The sequence below is a fragment of the Pseudophryne corroboree genome, chromosome 5 (genome assembly GCF_028390025.1).
Source record: "Pseudophryne corroboree isolate aPseCor3 chromosome 5, aPseCor3.hap2, whole genome shotgun sequence".
Classification (NCBI taxonomy): domain Eukaryota; kingdom Metazoa; phylum Chordata; class Amphibia; order Anura; family Myobatrachidae; genus Pseudophryne; species Pseudophryne corroboree.
The window spans coordinates 539,058,174-539,076,075 of record NC_086448.1 but is presented as its reverse complement, the minus strand read 5'-3'; the positions used below and the strand labels follow the sequence as shown (position 1 = coordinate 539,076,075).

The 17,902-nt window shown below is 44.0% G+C and overlaps 1 protein-coding gene across 2 annotated transcripts in view; it reads left to right on the top strand.

The window, feature by feature from the left end:
- Positions 1-17,902, top strand: part of RNF182 (ring finger protein 182) — a 206,060-nt gene that overhangs the window by 57,464 nt on the left and 130,694 nt on the right. Inside the window, exon 1 of one of the 2 annotated variants that reach the window (XM_063924953.1) lies at positions 9,683-9,826. The exons of the other annotated variant lie outside the window; for it this stretch is intronic. The gene's annotated coding sequence lies outside the window, so the exon portion shown is untranslated. Of the gene's footprint in view, positions 1-9,682; positions 9,827-17,902 lie in introns of those variants that run through there. 2 annotated transcript variants of the gene reach the window in all.

The following is a 17,902-nucleotide window of genomic DNA, read 5'->3' as shown; positions in this document are numbered from 1 at the left end:
CAGATGCCGAAGTGGATGAGTGAAACTTGCCCCTCCGGCAATCATACCTGTGACTCACAGCGCATTAGCCTAGTGCTGATGCGCTGTGTCTCTCCCTGGTCGGCTCTTGTGCACATGCATGAGATCTTGTCACTCGCGCGAGAACTTACAGCTAGGGACGGCCATAGGTTGGGTGTCCATCGATGGTTGCCATCGATGATACCATCGACGATAACCATCGATGGTACACAAAGCATCTATGGTGAACCATTGATGGTTTGCACCACTCGATGGCCACCACTGAAAGGTGCAGGCTAGTCTGCGGACCAATGAAAACCAGGGGTGGGGCTTAGTGGGTGACAGGGGCGGAGCTATGCTACGTGTCCTGGCACCACATAAAAAAAAGTAATTAGCTATACCTTTCCATCGATGGAGGAAAACCATCTGGTTCTCCCCTATTGATGTCAAAAGTATTCTATATCGGCCATAAACTAGAGATGTGCGGCGGGAACTTTTCGTGTTTTGGTTCTGGTTCCATGCTCGTGTTTTGGATCTGGATTGGTTTTGCCAAAACCACCCTTTCGGGTTTTGGTTCTGAATCTGGATGATTTTTGAAAAATATATAAAAACAGCTAAAATCACAGAATTTGGGGATAATTTTGATCCTACGGTATTATTAACCTCAATAACATTCATTTCCACTAATTTCCAGTCTATTCTGAACACCTCACACTTCACAATATTGTTTTTAGGCCAAAAGGTTGCACCGAGGTGGCTGGATGACTAAGCTAAGCTACAAAAGTGTGCGGCACAAACACCTGGCCCACCTAGGAGTGGCACTGCAGTGTCAGACAGGATGGCAGATTTAAAAAATAGGCTCCAAACAGCACATAATTCAAAGAAGAAAAAGAGGTGCAATGAGGTAGCTGGATGGCTAAGTTAAGCGACACAAGTGTGCGGCACAAACACCTGGCCCATCTAGGAGTGGCACTGCAGTGGCAGACAGGATGGCACTATTCATAAACTAGGCCCCAAACAGCACATCATTCAAAGAAGAAAAAGAGGTACAATGAGGTAGCTGTATGACTAAGCTAAGCGACCCAAGTGTGCGGCACAAACACCTGGCCCATCTAGGAGTGGCACTGCAGTGGCAGACAGGATGGCACTTAAAAAAACTAGGCCCCAAACAGCACATCATGCAAAGAAGAAAAGAGGTGCAATGAGGTAGCTGTATGACTAAGCTAAGCGACACAAGTGTGCGGCACAAACACCTCGCCCATCTAGGAGTGGCACTGCAGTGGCAGACAGGATGGCACTTAAAAAAACTAGGCCCCAAACAGCACATCATGTAAAGAAGAAAAAGAGGTGCAATGAGGTAGCTGTATGACTAAGCTAAGCGACACAAGTTTGCGGCACAAACAACATGGGAAGTGCTGGAATTTGCCCAGATGTAATACACGCACAATATTGGTGGCACAGGAGAGCGTTCCCCTAAACCACACACACACGGCAAAGCCTGTAAAATTAATTTGGATAATAATAACCCTTTTATTTGGAGCTATTATAATAATATGCATCACAAGCAAGCGTATCCCTACACCACACAGGGCAAACCCTGTAAAAAGTATTTGGATAATAATATAATTAATGTATATAACCCTTTTATTTGGAGTAAATAATATACAGGACAGGACACCACCACTGGACTGATGCAGCACAAGACAGCACCACTGGACTGGACTTATATGGCAGTACCCGTGGATTTATACGGCAGTACCACTGGACTGGATTTATACGGCAGTATCACTGGAATTATATGCCAGTACCACTGGAATTATACGGCAGTATCACTGGAGTTATACAACAGTATCACTGGAATTATACGACAGTATCACTATACTTATATGCCAGTACCACTGGACTGGACTTATACGGCTGTATCACTGGACATATACGGCGGTATCACTGGAATTATATGGCAGTACCACTGGACATATACGGCGGTATCACTGGAATTATATGGCAGTACCACTGGACATATACGGCAGTATCACTGGACTGGATTTATAAGGCAGTACCACTAGACATATACGGCAGTATCACTGGATTTATACGGCAGTACCACTGGACTTATACGGCAGTATCACTGGACATATACGGCAGTATCACTGGACTTATTAGGCAGTACCACTGGACTTATTAGGCAGTACCACTGGACTTATACGGCAGTACCACTGGACTTAAACAGCAGCACAGGGACACCATTACTGGACTGATGCAGGACAACACAGCACCACTGCAATGGACTGGACTTATACAGCAGCACTGGACATATGGCAGCAGAGGACACAACCACTGTGACTGGACTTATGCAGCACAAGACACCACCACTGGACTGATGCAGCACAACACAGCACCACTGGACTGGACTTATACAGCAACACTGGACATATGGCAGCAGAGGACACAACCACTGTGACTGGACTGATGCAGCACAAGACACCACCACTGTACTGATGCAGGACAACACAGCACCACTGCACGTGACTTATACAGCTACACTGGACATATAGCAGCAGAGGACACCACCACTGTGACTGGACTGATGCAGCATAAGACACTACACTGGACTGAGCAGCACAAGACAGCACTGGAATCGCCACCCCACTTTCCCTCCCGCACAGACGCTGAGGACGGAGACACGTCCTCTCGCTACACTCTCCAATGCCAGAGTGAAAATGGTGGCAACGGGCAGCTCCTTATATGGAATCCAAAACCCGCGAGAATCCGACAGGGGGATGATGATGTTTTGCCTCGTTCTGGTTTCCGAGTCAGGCGGGAAAACCCGAGCCGGGCTCGGGTAGTGAAGTCTGGTAGGGTTCAGTTCTCAGGGAACCGAACCCGCTCATCTTTACCATAAACCATCGATGATTTTGAATCATTGATGGCCGATGGCCATCCCTACTTACAGCCCGGAGTCAACAACCGCCGCAGCTCTATCCCTGGCTGTACTGTATGAGCAATGACACCTGCAGCTGTCGAAATCAATAGGTGTCAGATGTAGATGCAGATGTAGATGTCAGATGCAGGTGTCAGAAAGGTCAGTGCAACTGATCCATACATTGCCACCACATATCGGCGTGCTATCTTTTAGATAGCAGCGCCAATAGGGACAGGGGCACTCATTCTGCATGCACAGCCGCTGTAATACATGGGTGAGAAGCGGTATCAGTGCAGATAACGTGCGCTGATACGGCTTCTCCCCTATAACGATGATTCTTATATTTACCCCTGAATGTGAAACATAGTTTTTTCAGTACATAATGGTCCTGTCCACAGCAACAGTGATGCACAAACACTTAATTTTCATCATAATGTGCAAAGTTCAATTGACAAACAAGCAGTGGGCTGCATAGGAAAAAAACACAGCTATTTTCCCCCACCAGATGTAAATGCTCCTCTGACTACCCATCTGTTCCTCCTGCACTTATATACTATGATGCAGAGAACAGGCTAGAAAAAGTATAGTCAGAGTCATTACCATGAGACGAGCCGGTCTGGATCCCTCAGGTTGTCACATCATCTACCTCAGTTCGTAAGAACCTGCTCAGAATCCATTCAGCAGGATGAAATTCCATGGTACAGATACTGTTCTTGAATGTTTATTTAATGAACATGGCTTGACTCACACTGTTAACCGTCCTGCCATTACCATTTCTCTTGCCCCTTGCTTAGACATGCATAAACAAATTCTGAAACTAGTTATTATCTGAAAATACTTTAATATATCCAGTGCAAGTAGAAAAAAATTCTTAGTGGTACTATTTGCGCCTTCAGCGCACGCAACAAAAATTGGTGTGGCCACTTGACACACGGGGCATGGCCAATGAAAATGGGGACGTGAAACACATATGGGGGCCAGATACACAAATTACCCCAATAGTGCCAGATGCACATATGCCCCCACAGTGCCAGATACTTTCCCACAGTGCCAGATACACCCCCACTGTGCAAGATACACATATGCCCCCAGCAGTGCCAGATATGCTCCTACAGTGCCAGATATGCTTCCACAGTGCCAGATATGCTTCCACAGTGCCAGATATGCTTCCACAGTGCCAGATATGCCCCACAGTGCCAGATACACATATACCCCACAGTGCCAGATACACATATACCCCACAGTGCCAGATACACATATGCCCCCAGCAGTGCCAGATATGCTTCCACAGTGCCAGATATGCTTCCACAGTGCCAGATATGCTTCCACAGTGCCAGATATGCCCCACAGTGCCAGATACACATATACCCCACAGTGCCAGATACACATATACCCCATAGTGCCAGATACACAAATGCCCCACAGTGCCAGATACACAAATGCCCCACAGTGCATATCGCGCCCCCCACCAACTGCTCACTGCTGCTGTTGTCACTGCTGCTGCTGTTGTCACTGCTGCTGCTGCTGTGTGAGGGGAGGAGAGCGCAGTGATCACCTCTCCTGCCCCTCAGTGCTCAGTCCGACTCCTGTCTACAGCGGCGGCGTGTCTCTTCTCAAATGAGGTGACGGTTCGTTAGCCAATCAGAGCTTGCGGACGGGCAGACAATCAGGAGCCGCTGCTGCAGGTCTGCGAGCACTAATTGGCTAATGAACCGGCGTCTCATTTGAGAAGATACACGCCACCGCCGGAGACAGGAGTCGGACTGAGCACTGAGGAGGCTCGCGCTCTGAGCTGCACTCTCCTTTCCTCCCCTGACACAGCAGCGGTTGCAAGCATGGCTATCAGGATTGCAGTACTGCGTACCGACTGGCAATTTCTTACCGGTATGCAGTACCGCCCCGTACCGCCATACTTGCAGCACTGATATATCTGACTGTGTGTTCAGCAGTAAGCATAATACTACAGGCAAACACTGAGCACACAGCTGGTGGATAACCCATGAACACCTGCGAAAGCATAAGCCTTCTCTAGAACCAATGAAAGAAAGAGAATCACTTAACATAAATGGTGAAAGTCTATTATGGTTCTTTAAGATTTCCACAGTGACTGGTTCATGTTTCTGGTCTCCACTGTCACACCTAGGGGGTAATTCAGATCTGATCGCTAGGCAGCGATTTTTGCTGTTCTGCGTTCAGATAGTCGCCGCCTACAGGGGAAGTCTATTTTCGCTGTGCAAGTGTGCAAACGCATGTGTAGCAGAGCTGCACAAATTGATTTTGTGTAGCCCAAGACTTACTCAGCCGCTGCGCTCACATCAGCCTGTCCGGTACCGGATTTGACGTCAGACACCCTCCCTTCAAACGCTTGGTCCCGCCTGTGTTTTTCCAGACACTCCCTGAAAATGGTCAGTTTCCACGCACAAACACCCTCTTCCTGCCAATCTCCTTGCGAACGCCCGCGCGAATGAATTCTTCGCACAAACACATTGCTGACCGGCGATCCCCTTTGCAGCCGTTCGTCGTGGCTGCGCATTACGGTGTATAAGCATGCGCAGTTCAGATCTGACCGCCCGCTGTGTGAAAACACACAGCAGCGATCAGATCTGAATTTACCCCCTGGTTCCAGCACCACCTGTAGCAGTACAGAAATGCCAGTCGGCAAAGATTGCATTACTATTATCGTCTCATAATGCAGCTGCATTAGAATGGCCACATGCAATTTCCCACCGCTACCTTATGTATCAAGTGTTTCCCACACCACGCAGATTGTAAACTTATTTGGTCAGCTTTACTTTTTTTTTCATGATATTGTGTATTAAATGTTTCTAGATCACATCAATGTATAGCATACAAATCCTATATAATAACGATGCTCCTCAACTCTATGGAAGGAATTCAAAACTAGATGGCGCCCGACAGAGCAAGTCAAATATTGCTCCGTTTGGGTGCACACAGCCGCTGGCACTGTTATTTTGTTCCATCATTTTGACGGGCTTGCAACTAGTATAACTATACATAAAAGTTAATAACTGTAATTAAATATTTACGCAGGCACTCAGTTTATTTCATGATACCAGCAGAATTAGCAGAAATGTTCACACCTGAGAATTCTCCAATCCAATTAAAACTGCCTATCCGCGGTACTGCCAGCAGGAGTTTGCAAATTGTCTGCCAAATGCGATGTGAGAGAAGTGCAGTGGAGAGACCTTCCTAGATCCCCAAAAAGTGGGGGTAATTCCAAGTTGATCGCAGCAGGAATTTTGTTAGCAGTTGGGCAAAACCATGTGCACTGCAGGGGAGGCAGATATAACATGTGCAGAAAGAGTTAGATTTGTGTGTTTTTTTTTATTTCTGTGCAGGGTAAATACTGGCTGCTTTATTTTTACACTGCAAATTAGATTGCAGATTGAACACACCACACCCAAATCTAACTCTCTCTGCACATGTTAAATCTGCCTCCCCTGCAGTGCACATGGTTTTGCCCAACTGCTAACAAAATTCCTGCTGCGATCAACTTGGAATTACCCCCAGTGACAATTTCATTTGCAGAATCATGCAGAAGGTGGTTAGTAGGCATAAGGAAAGTACTGAAGGTTCTAAACTGTTTTAAATGGCTGATTTGTGCATTTTTTATAAAAATAAGTAAAACATTTCTACAAAGCTATTTTCTTTGTTTACTTTCATAGGAAATAAAAGGAAAAAACAAAAAAAGATAGTTTTGCTGTACTTTGAGGTGACTATAAAAAATGTAAAAGAATGAGAAAAAGCAATAATTTAAAAAAATTCTCTAATTAAATTTGGGGTGTATAAATGAATGAAAAGGTTGATTTGGGGGTAATTTTAAAACCCCAAAAATTACATGTAATTATTGGACTAATTAAGCTAATTGAAAACTTCAAATGTCATTAGGGGAGGGGGGTTCCAAGGGGTACTGCATTGTGTCCCAACATTTTAAAATAAGGATTTTCCCTACCATCTCTCACCCCCATCTGTCATTATGGGGGAGAAGTGGCTTTAGCGCACGTTATGTGCACTGACTCCGCTCATCCCCCATGTACTGTGACGTTGAGTATGAAATGTATGAACGGTCAGTGGCACTGACCATTCTGGCACCTGCAGCTATCGATTTCAACAGCTGCAAGTGTTTTTTCCCATTCACAGCCACTGTAGTGCCTTAGCGTATACCAGGCCCCAGGCTGCATGTGAGATCTTGCAAGGCTTGCAAGATCTCGTGCATGCACACTGGAGCCGGCTGGTAGGGTAGATCGTGCATCAGCACTAGGCTGATGCACTGTGGTGGGTCTAGCAGGTATTGCCGAACGGGGGAGTTTTCACTCCTCCGCTCCAGCTAACGAGATTCTAGCCTCCTGCTTTGCCTTGGTGAAGCAGGAAGAGTTAAGGGCTCCATACACTACAACTATATGTCCTGAGGCTGGAGACAGAGGCGATTTCCCTTGAACTCTCCTGGGAGCTTCCCGGGAGTGGTTCCATACGATTTGGTACATTTTGTATGCGATATATCGTATGCAATCCCAACCATGCCTGCGAGAACCGACATATCACAAGTGCAGCACTAACGATATAGGGGAGCTGATCCGACCCTCACGGGAACGCGCATCGGATCGGGTCGGAAGCCCCTCCAAAATGCCCGATTTCACATGATATATTGGCCCGGATGTCCGAAATTGGATGAAATCGGGCATTATCGTTCTAGTGTATGGGGCCCTTTATACTGGCTGTAAGAGTTATACTGGCGCCGCTATAATACAGGTGCAAACAGAAAATTGAGAGTTTACTCTGACTGGTTCTAATTGGATTGCAAAATAAATTTGCAATGCAAAATTGCAGTTAAAACAGCAACTCACATTCTGCAACTCACACCTAATTGGATTGACCCTTTTGTATTCATTCAGCTAAGAATTGTCACATTATCTACAACTTACATGTGTTCTTTTATCCACACCTTTTCCTCATCTTGTCCCCTCTTACATATCTCTTAACTTCTGACTGTACTCTCTGTACTCAACTGACATGTATTCTCATGGGCACACTGTCAGCTTTCCCAATTTTAACACTGCTCTCTATAGTCTAAAAATGTAACCAAAGCAAGAAAAGATACCTTGCCCTTTATTGGATACACTGGGCCTGATTCAGGTTTGTTAGCCAAGCTAAAAAGCACGTAACTGGGCAAAACCATGCTGCACAGCAGGTGGGGCTGATGTAACATGTGCAGAGAGATTTAGATTTGGGTGCCTGTCATGCACTTGCCTGTCATGGTCGTATTAGATGTGACCGCGCCAGGCTGAGTGTGACCTGACATGGTCTCATCTGATGACACCAGCCAGAAATGCTTAGTGGGCGGCTGCTATAAAATAATCTTCCAGCAGCCACCAATCTCAACGGGACTTACCGGTCCCTCTGCACTCTCAGCTCCTCCACCAGTGTGTCCTGAGTACTGCTGGTTACAATAACCCAGCGGCTGCAGAGAGGAGTTGCTGTTGGGGAAATGACAAAGACAGAGCCTCTGCTTCCCCAGTGTGAATACCGGGTGGCTGCAGAAAGGAGCAGCTGTCAGGGACATAAAAACATAGCAGCACCTTTGCCTTCTACTGCGTCCACTGAAATCTATCGAACTTCAGACTATCAATTATCAGACTATTCATTATCAGACTAACAATTTCTCATGATGTGCACTAACACTGCCTGTTCAGTCCCAACAGTGCAGAGCACTATAGTGTTAGGGGTCAAGAGGACAGTTGATTTTTGGAGCAGCTGTCCCCGTAACACAGCAATCATGAAGTTACCTGTTCTTAGCTGACAGGACTGGAACCAGGTTTGGTCTTTTGCTGCTTTAACCCATCCACTTCATTATTTGAGACGGTGAGGCGGGTGAGCATTTTAAAATGCTCTTCTACATGCGCTGCAGTAACACGTGGTTATTTGAATTACTCTCCCTTTCCTGTCAGTGTGAACCAGTCTGGCTTATCTCCTCTGACCTCTCAGGGCATTAAGTGGAACTTTTTGGTTTTGAGCATCATTTTCTGTAACTCTACAGACTGTTGTGCATGTTAATTCCAGGAATTCAGCAATTTCTAAGATAAACAAATCTGCTTTTCTGGCAACAATCATTCCATGGACAAAGTCACTTACAGTAGATCACATCTTGACCCTTACCAATCTGATGTTTGTCCTGACAACTCACTGTTTATATGCTTTTAGGGATTACATCTTTACATGATTACAGATTTATGTTTTCACATGATTGGCCAATTAGATTTATGCATTAACGTTCAGGTGTACTGGTATACATAATATAGTAGCCACTTCGTGTACATTCATAAAGTTTTAAAAAGATAGCCAGATCTGAAGAAAATTAACAATATACAGTACAATGTGCATGTGTTGTTATGGAATAACAAAGTTATTTCTAGGTAAACTGGCAGATCTACAAAGTGGTCTGGTCATAAAGTGGTGATCACTCTTCCTCTATTAATGGGTTTACTTGTGGAATGACATTGTGATATCAAATTGCAAAATAACCTTTATTGGCTGGAATTCTATGTCCCTGATTCCTATTTATAGCATCGTCATCATCATCATCACAGCAGCTCTACAGTTTATGACCAATCCATGTCACCTCCAAGATGATAACTCCTCCCGCATCCTCCGTTCTTTACTCAATGGATTTCTTGAATGAACTCAGGAGGGGTTAAAGCTGCTGTACCAGCTCAGAGCTGCAGAGTGAGTGAGTCTTTAGGCGGTCTGTTGCTATAGAGACTTCCAGGAGCTGCCCAGTCTGCTGTGTAGTAGTAACAAAGCTTCAGTTCTCAGATGCTGATGGGGACAACACAGAGAGAGGAGGAGGAGCAGAGGCAGCTGTGTGCAATTATCCAGCTATAGCACCAGGTAAATTAAAACAACCTTATTCCATTTTAATACCTGGGCTGTATTGCAGACCCCTCTGTGGTGTTGCCTCATTACCTCTGTTCACTATGTGTAAAGTGGTTCCCTGTGAATCCAAGCTTTGTCATTGAAGCTGCTTATACTGCACCAATGGTTTCTAATGATAGTGCAGCTCAAGCCCAGCAGGTACTGTAAGTGAATGGATCAGAACATGCCTAGGACTATAGTTGACATCAAAACTGATCCCTGGACACAGTATGCATGTAAAAGAGGGCAGAAATACCTAATATGCTGTATGAGAAAATATACTTTTGGAATGAGTGTGTTTGGTGCCTGGCATTACTTGTTCACCTTGGAGAGAAGCTGTTGATAGAAATTGGAATGCAGACAAGATCGGTTCCAGAGAATATTAACGTTACCTTGAACAAAGGAAGGTCTGCCTGCTCTGTGCTGCCACTATCTCTGAAAGATTGTTGCATTCATGATATGGAACACAATAGGGAGGTTTAACTCATCTGTGATATTAGATGTGTTTTACTATGTCTGTGCAATAAACCTGATGGGAGGGGAGATTAGCCACTGTTTGGGTTGAGTGCATGTGATTCTGTCATTCAGAAGGATTTTTCTGGTGTGTGTGATAAGGACAAAGCATATTTGGTAATCAGTGTAAAGATGAGTATAAAGTATAATCGGAGTGAGCTATTATTTTCTATAATAAATCATTGTCACTTAATTTGCTGTAGTAGTATTGTAGTTGTTATTATTATTATTATTATTATTATTATTATTATTATTATATATTATTACTTTATTGAAGTTATTTTAAAAGTCACTTCGGCATTATTTTTATTATTATCATCATCATTATTATTATTATTATTATTATTATTATGCGTAAGAAGGCAGAAAAATAAAGTTTTCGATCTGATTTATTTCAGATTGGGAAAGTGGCACATTATAATACTCATTTCTACTGTTCTATTTAGTTTGTATAGATATATGTTCAGTGTATTCATATAGTTTTTTCCCCCACATATTTAACTTGGGAACAAACTCCCACTATCAAAACTCCTGCTAACACCAGGATTAGGGTTTTAAGGCTAGTCAAAATAAGGTACACAAATCTGGCATTTAAAATCTGAAATTGTTAATATTGTTTTGGAATAGAAATATATAGTTAACAAAAAAAAAACAGATTAGAAGCTTCTTTGAAGAAAATATAGCAGGTAACTCAAAAATAAATAAATATATATATATATATATATATACATACACACACAGTTCCCCTGCCGAGGGGGAAACCTGATGGAGGGGCCCTGCGATGGCCCAGGTCTGGCACCCCCCCCCCCCCCCAATTACCTGACAGCAGCAGTAGCTCTTCTCCTCACCCCAGCATACGCCGCTGAGCTGCAGTGAGGCCAGAGACCTCTGCCTGTGCAGTTGGGGGGATTACACTGATCGTGCTCCCCCCCCCCTCCTCGATTTGCACCTAGCTGAGGAGCTTACATCACCCCCTGTGTATCACGTAATGCAACTTTTTACTTTTTGTTCCCAAAGAAAGTGTGGGCTCGCCTCCAGCTATTAGGTCACGCCCCCAAAATATTACCGGGGCCCAGCAGAGCTCTCTACAGCCCTGTACACACACATACTATAGACCGATGGGCCATAACATTGAAACTGCTTACAGATGAAGTGAATAACATTGAATATCTAATTACAATGGCACCTGTCAAGGGGTGAAATATATTAGGCAGCAAGTGAACAGTCGGTTCTTGAAGTGGATGTGTTGGAAGTAGGAAACATTGGCAAACATAATGATATGAGCATTTTTCACTTGGGGAGTGAAAGCAAGCCCAACTAGTCCTATCCCACAGAAGAGATACTGTAACACAAATTGCTGAAAAAGTTTCTGCTGTCTATGTTAGAAAGGTGTCAGAACACCTCAGTGCATCTCAGCTTGCTGAGTATGGGCCAAATTGCCCATGCTAATCGCTGTGCACCACCTAAAAGGCCTGCAATGGGAACATGAGCGTCAGAACTGGACCATGCAGCAACGAAAGAAGATGTCCTGGTCTGTTGAATCACATTTTCTCTTACATTATGTGGATCACATTTTCTCTTACATCATTGTGTGCATGTGACATCATTTACCTGGGGAAGTGATGGCACCAGGATGCATTATAGGAAGAAGACAAGCTGGCAGAGGCAGTGTGATGTTCTCCCGGGAAACCTTGAGTCCCGACATTTATGTGGATGTTACTTTGACATGAACCACCTACTGTACCTAAACATTGTTGCAGAGCAAGTACAGATATAGCCATGCTCATCGTGGCTTCGCCTAGACACTGGGGGAACCTCGCTTGCCACGATGCGCATGCACACCCGGTAAGCATGAGCATCTTAATCGCACCAGCGGACAATCACTTTACATTGGAGCGGCAATAGTTGCAGCCCGGCACGGGTGCACCTAGCTACTCCGGAAGTGTACGTGCAGATGCTTCCCAGCCACAATGAGTGTGACTACATCTGTATAGCCCTTCATGTCAATGGTATTACCTGATGGCTGTCGCCTCTTTCAGCAGTATAATGTGCCCTGCCACACTTCGAAAAGTCTTCAGGATTGGTTTGAGGAACATGACTAAAGCTGGACATACAGTACACTATACAATTATCTGGCAAATAATCTGCCAGATGTGGCTGGTTGGAATGAAAATCTGGTAATGGATGAGAGCAAATGGCAATTGACCATTTGCTACCAAACACTGGAAAATGGACAAAAACCTGTCTGTGATTTAACCAATTTGTATGGACGACAGTGTTTGTCAGTTTTCCAGTGTTTGGGGACAAATGGTCGATTGTCATTTGCTCTCATCCGATACTAGATTTTCATTCTAACCAGCCAGATCTGGCAGATTATCTGACAGATAGTTGTATAGTGTATGCCCAGTTTTAAGGTCCATACACACGGTGAGATTTGGGCTATGCCCGAATCTCACTATGCGTCATGGACTGTGGTCAGTATCGCAAACAAAGATGACTGTGCTTGCGATACCGATTTTGACTATCTTTTACACGAGGTAGTCAAAATTGACTTGCCTACACAGTCTATTTTTGCCTGCGATGCCGATGCCGCTGGACCGCGCATCAGCATCGCAAGCTGTGTACACACGGTGCAATATGCACTAACTTTCCTTACAATTTTGACTATATAGTCAAAATCGTAAGATAAGTTAAGTGCATATCACACCGTGTGTACACACCTTAAGAGTTCCAAATTCCCCGTTCTCAATCCGATTGAGCATCTGCGAGATGTGCTAGAAGAACAAGTCTGAGCCATGGACGCCCCACCTCGAAATTTACAGGACTTATAGCTGAGGTTCCCAAACATGGTCCTCAAGGCACCCCAACGGTCCAGGTTTTAAATGTATCCATGCTTGGCCACAGGTGACTTAATTAGCACCTCAGTCAGTTTGATTTAACCATCTGTGCTGAGCCATGGATACAGCTAAATCCTGGACTGTTGGGGTGCCTTGAGGAACGCGTTTGGGAACCTCTGACTTAGAGGATTCGCTGCTAACGCCTTTGAGTCAGATACCACAGTTGACCCTTAAATGTCTTTGGAGTCCATTCTTAAACAGGTCAGAGCTGTATTGGTGGCATGAGGTGGACATACACAATATTAGACAGGTGACTTTAATGTTATGGCTGATTACTGTACATAGGGGGTCATTCCGAGTTGATCGCTCGCTAGCAGATTTTAGCAGCATTGCACATGCTAGGCCGCCGCCCTCTGGGAGTGTATCTTAGTTTAGCAGAATAGCAAACGAAAGATTAGCAGAATTGCGAATAGAAGTTTCTTAGTAGTTTCTGAGTAGCTCGAGACTTACTCCTACACTGGGATCAGCTCAGCCCGTTTCGTTCCTGGTTTGACGTCACAAACACGCCCTGCGTTCGGCCAGCCACTCCCCCGTTTCTCCAGACACTCCCGCGTTTTATCCTGGCACGCCTGCATTTTTCCGCACACTCCCAGAAAACGGTCAGTTTCCGCCCAGAAACACCCACTTCCTGTCAATCACACTCTGATCACTTCAACGATGAAAATTCTTCGTTCGGACGTGAGTAAATCTACTAAGTTTTGTGCTAAAATACTTAGCGCACTGCGTACCATGCGCATGCGCATTTTTGCCTTTATCGCTCCGTTGCGAAAATCGTCAACGAGCGAACAACTCAGAATGACCCCCATAGTGTTTGTTTGCTCCTTTATGTTTAATAGTGTAAGGAATTGGTAACCTGTTCAGTTGTTTCTTGCAGTAAGTCAGATTTAGAGCAATGGGAATTATACGGTGAAAAAACAATCACATCTGTGTTACTCTCTTTATAGAGCAGTTCCCATAACTCCCTGATATGTTGTCTCTATAGATCATTTGTGATGTTTGCTTGGATACAGATGCAGCACCAGTATTGTTACACATTGAGATGTGAGATGTTATGGCTGGTTTGCATAATCAGTCTTCACCATTTTTTAATCAGTCTTCACATTTGCACTCTTCTATTCTTCCCAAAGGTGTTTAACCTATGTATGTTTAATACATTTCTTAACTCTAAAAAGTATATGTGGAATGTGTGACCCTGTTTTGCTACAAACTTCTGTTACATAGTAAGTGTCTTGATAAATATAGTCTTAAGGTGTGTACACACGGTGAGAGTTTTGCTTGCGATTTTGACTATAATGTATAGTCAAAATTGCAAGCAAAATTAGTGCAGATCGCAAGATGAAAGGCACCTTGCGATCCCGATGCGATATCGATGCGCGGTCCCGTGAGGTCGGTATCACAAGCCTAGATAGACTGTGCAGGCAAGTCAATTTTGACTATCTAGTATACAAGTATAGTCAAAATTGACACCTAGCCAAAAAACACAGTATCGCAAGCACAGTCATCTAGGCTTGCGATACCGACCACAGTTCATGTCGCATAGTGAGAATCGAGCATAGCCGAAATCTCACCGTGTGTATGGACCTTTAACCTCTGCAGCAGAAAACTGAACAGGGAAAGTTTCTAATCATAGTCCCTACAGACACCAGAAAAGAAAGTGCTCTGTGGTTGAACATCTCTCCTCCTAGAACTGGCACTATAACTAGGCAAACCAAAGAGTTCAGCTAGGTTGCCAGGATTTAGGGGTGTTTAAAAATTAAATTTTTAGGAAAAACATGGATCATGCCAGTTCTGCCTCCAATCACCTCCGGCCAACTTCATTACATCCAGACCCTTATTTTGACATGATAAATGCTGATTTTGGTTGGGACTTTCATTGAAAGATATTTTAGTAAAACATTTGTACACACAGAATTATCTAAATCTCATATTCATATATTGCTTTTGTACAGAAAAATGATTGCTTGTTTATGACAGGTTAATCTACCCACACACACTGCAAAAGGGTTCAGTATGATTTACCAACAGACACAACACCGACGGTCATAATCCCGATAGCCATTGACCTACAGTCAAAATACTCACATGGTCAAAATACCAACATTCATTATGCCGACATGTTCAAAATGCCAACATAGTCAGAATACTGACATTTGAAATGCCGACATGTCAAAATACCGCCATGAGTTTTTCTGTTTTTTTTTTTTGTGTCACTGTCAACATAGATCGACATGGACACCATCTAAGTGTGCCGTGTCCCCTCACATGGCTTGCTGCGCACACCATGCTTAGGGTACGATGCCTCGCTGCGCTCACCATGCTTGGGGTACAGTGCCTCGCTGCGCTCGGCACACTATTATATTCCCCCTCCATTTCCACTGGGATTGTAAAGTATGAACAAGTCTGTTTTGGGGCAAAAAATCCTTAAAAACATATGTCAGCATTTCAAATGTCGGTATTCTGACTGTCGGCATTTTGAACAGATCAGCATAATGAATATCGGTATTTTGATCGTGTCGGTATTTTGACTGTCAGTCAATGGCTGTCGGGATAATGACCGTCGGTATATCAACTGCTAATTTCTTAAGAACCTTTCAATCTTTCAAACAAGTAGCGATAACAAATAGTTTCCAATTAGAGGGCAACAATAAGGTAGAGATAAATTATTACAGGTTTGCTAATACTGTATCTTTCTATTGGTCCTTGTAGTCAAACAAAACTTACAGTACGCAGCATGTGCAGCACCATCTTTGGCCAGGGCTGCGTAGTCCGTCTATGGGGGACCAAGGTTTCTCTTGGCGGCCCTGAATAACACATTTAGGGGGTGTTTATCAAATCTTCTAAAGAAGACAAATGAAGGTGTTTCCAATAGCAACCAATCAGATTCTAGCTGTCATTTTATAGCATATACTATATACATGATAGCTAGAACCTTATTGTTTGCTAGAGGCAACACCTTCACCTGTCCTCTTTAAAAGATTTGATACATCTCCCTATGGTCATAGCCATCACTTTGTGGGCCCGACAGCAACATTTTCAAGGGGGACCCTGTCCAAATGCTTCTAGACAGACACCGCTCCACAGTAGTTGTTCATTTTATGACCCATAACAGTGCCCTAGTTTATTTTATGAACCATAGTAGTGCCTTTGTTAATGTTATGTCACATTGTAAGGCTGTCAGTGCACATTATGCCACATAGTGTCCCCAATTCACATTATGACATACAGTGTCCCCAGTACATATTATGCCACACTATAGTGCCTCCACTTCATATTGTGCCACATTATAGTGCCCCAGTTCATACTATGTAACATTATAATGCTGTCCAGTTCATTTTATACCACATTACAATGACAGGTCCAGGGGCATAACTATATATATTGTAGGCCAAAATACAAATGTTTGTAAGGGCTCCTATGTTTCACACAACGTGGAAAAATGTATATAACACATGTAACACTGACAGAGCAGGTGGGTCCCTCTAAGCTCTGGGCCCCATAGCAGCTGCACTCTCTACACCTATAGTAGCTATGCCCTTGTATAACACATGTAACTGTGACAGGAAAGGTGGGCCCCATAGCAGCTGCTCTAACTGCACCTATGGTAGCTATGCTCTTGTATATAACACATGTAACTGTGACAGGGAAGGAGGGTCCCTCTCAGCTCTGGACCCCATAACAGCAGCACTCCCTACACCTATAGTAGCTATGCCCCTGTATAACACATGTAACTGTGATAGCAAAGGTGGGCCCCTCTCAGCTCTGGGCCCCATAGCAGCTGCACTCGCTGCAACTATGGTAGCTGCGTCCTTGAATCTCTCCCTTAACATGGTTTCATTAGGAAAAGAACAACATTGAGTTTGTGTCGGAGCCTTAAATTGCAGTCTTCCGTAATATCTCCTCTCAGCATTTTGGCTTGTAACAACAGCCAGCGAACACTTAATAGGTGCTGTTAACTGCAGAAAGTAACAAAAACAGAGGTATCCATCAGTCATGAAAGCTACACACACCTGTCAATGTGACCCATTTCTCCACAGATTATCCTAGATATCATTCTGCTCCAGTTTTTTCAATAAATTTCCAGTTGTAGAACATTAATTCATTATTGTCAAAAAGTATTATTAACATATTAAAGCCACTGTTATAGTAGCTGGATAATGAAATGATGACAAATGAGAATAACACGTGTTTGCAGATCCAACTAGTATAGTAGAAAGTATTGGTTTAAACTGCATGTTTTTGCTCACAAAAACTCGCCCGTATCAAACTCGCCCTTAGCAACTATCAGCTGCTAGTTATGATGTATACAGTATATTCTATAAAATGATAACTAGATGATGATTAGTTGCTATGGGCAACTTATCCACCTGTCCTCTGGGTGTCAAAGTCGTCCCCCCCCCCCCTCCAAAACCTGGTGCACTGGCATAATCCTGTCCTCTTGGGGCCATTCAAAATCCGAAACACTACATAACACATTTTGCACATATCTGCCTAACTGTCCACAGTGCACATGGTACTCTCTGAAGAACAACTCAAATTCAGGTTGGTGCTTCTATAGACACAGCTGACACATGTTGCAAATAATTGAATAAGACAATTTAGCAGAGGTGTAACAAGGGTTTTTGAAGCCATGGGCAAGATTATG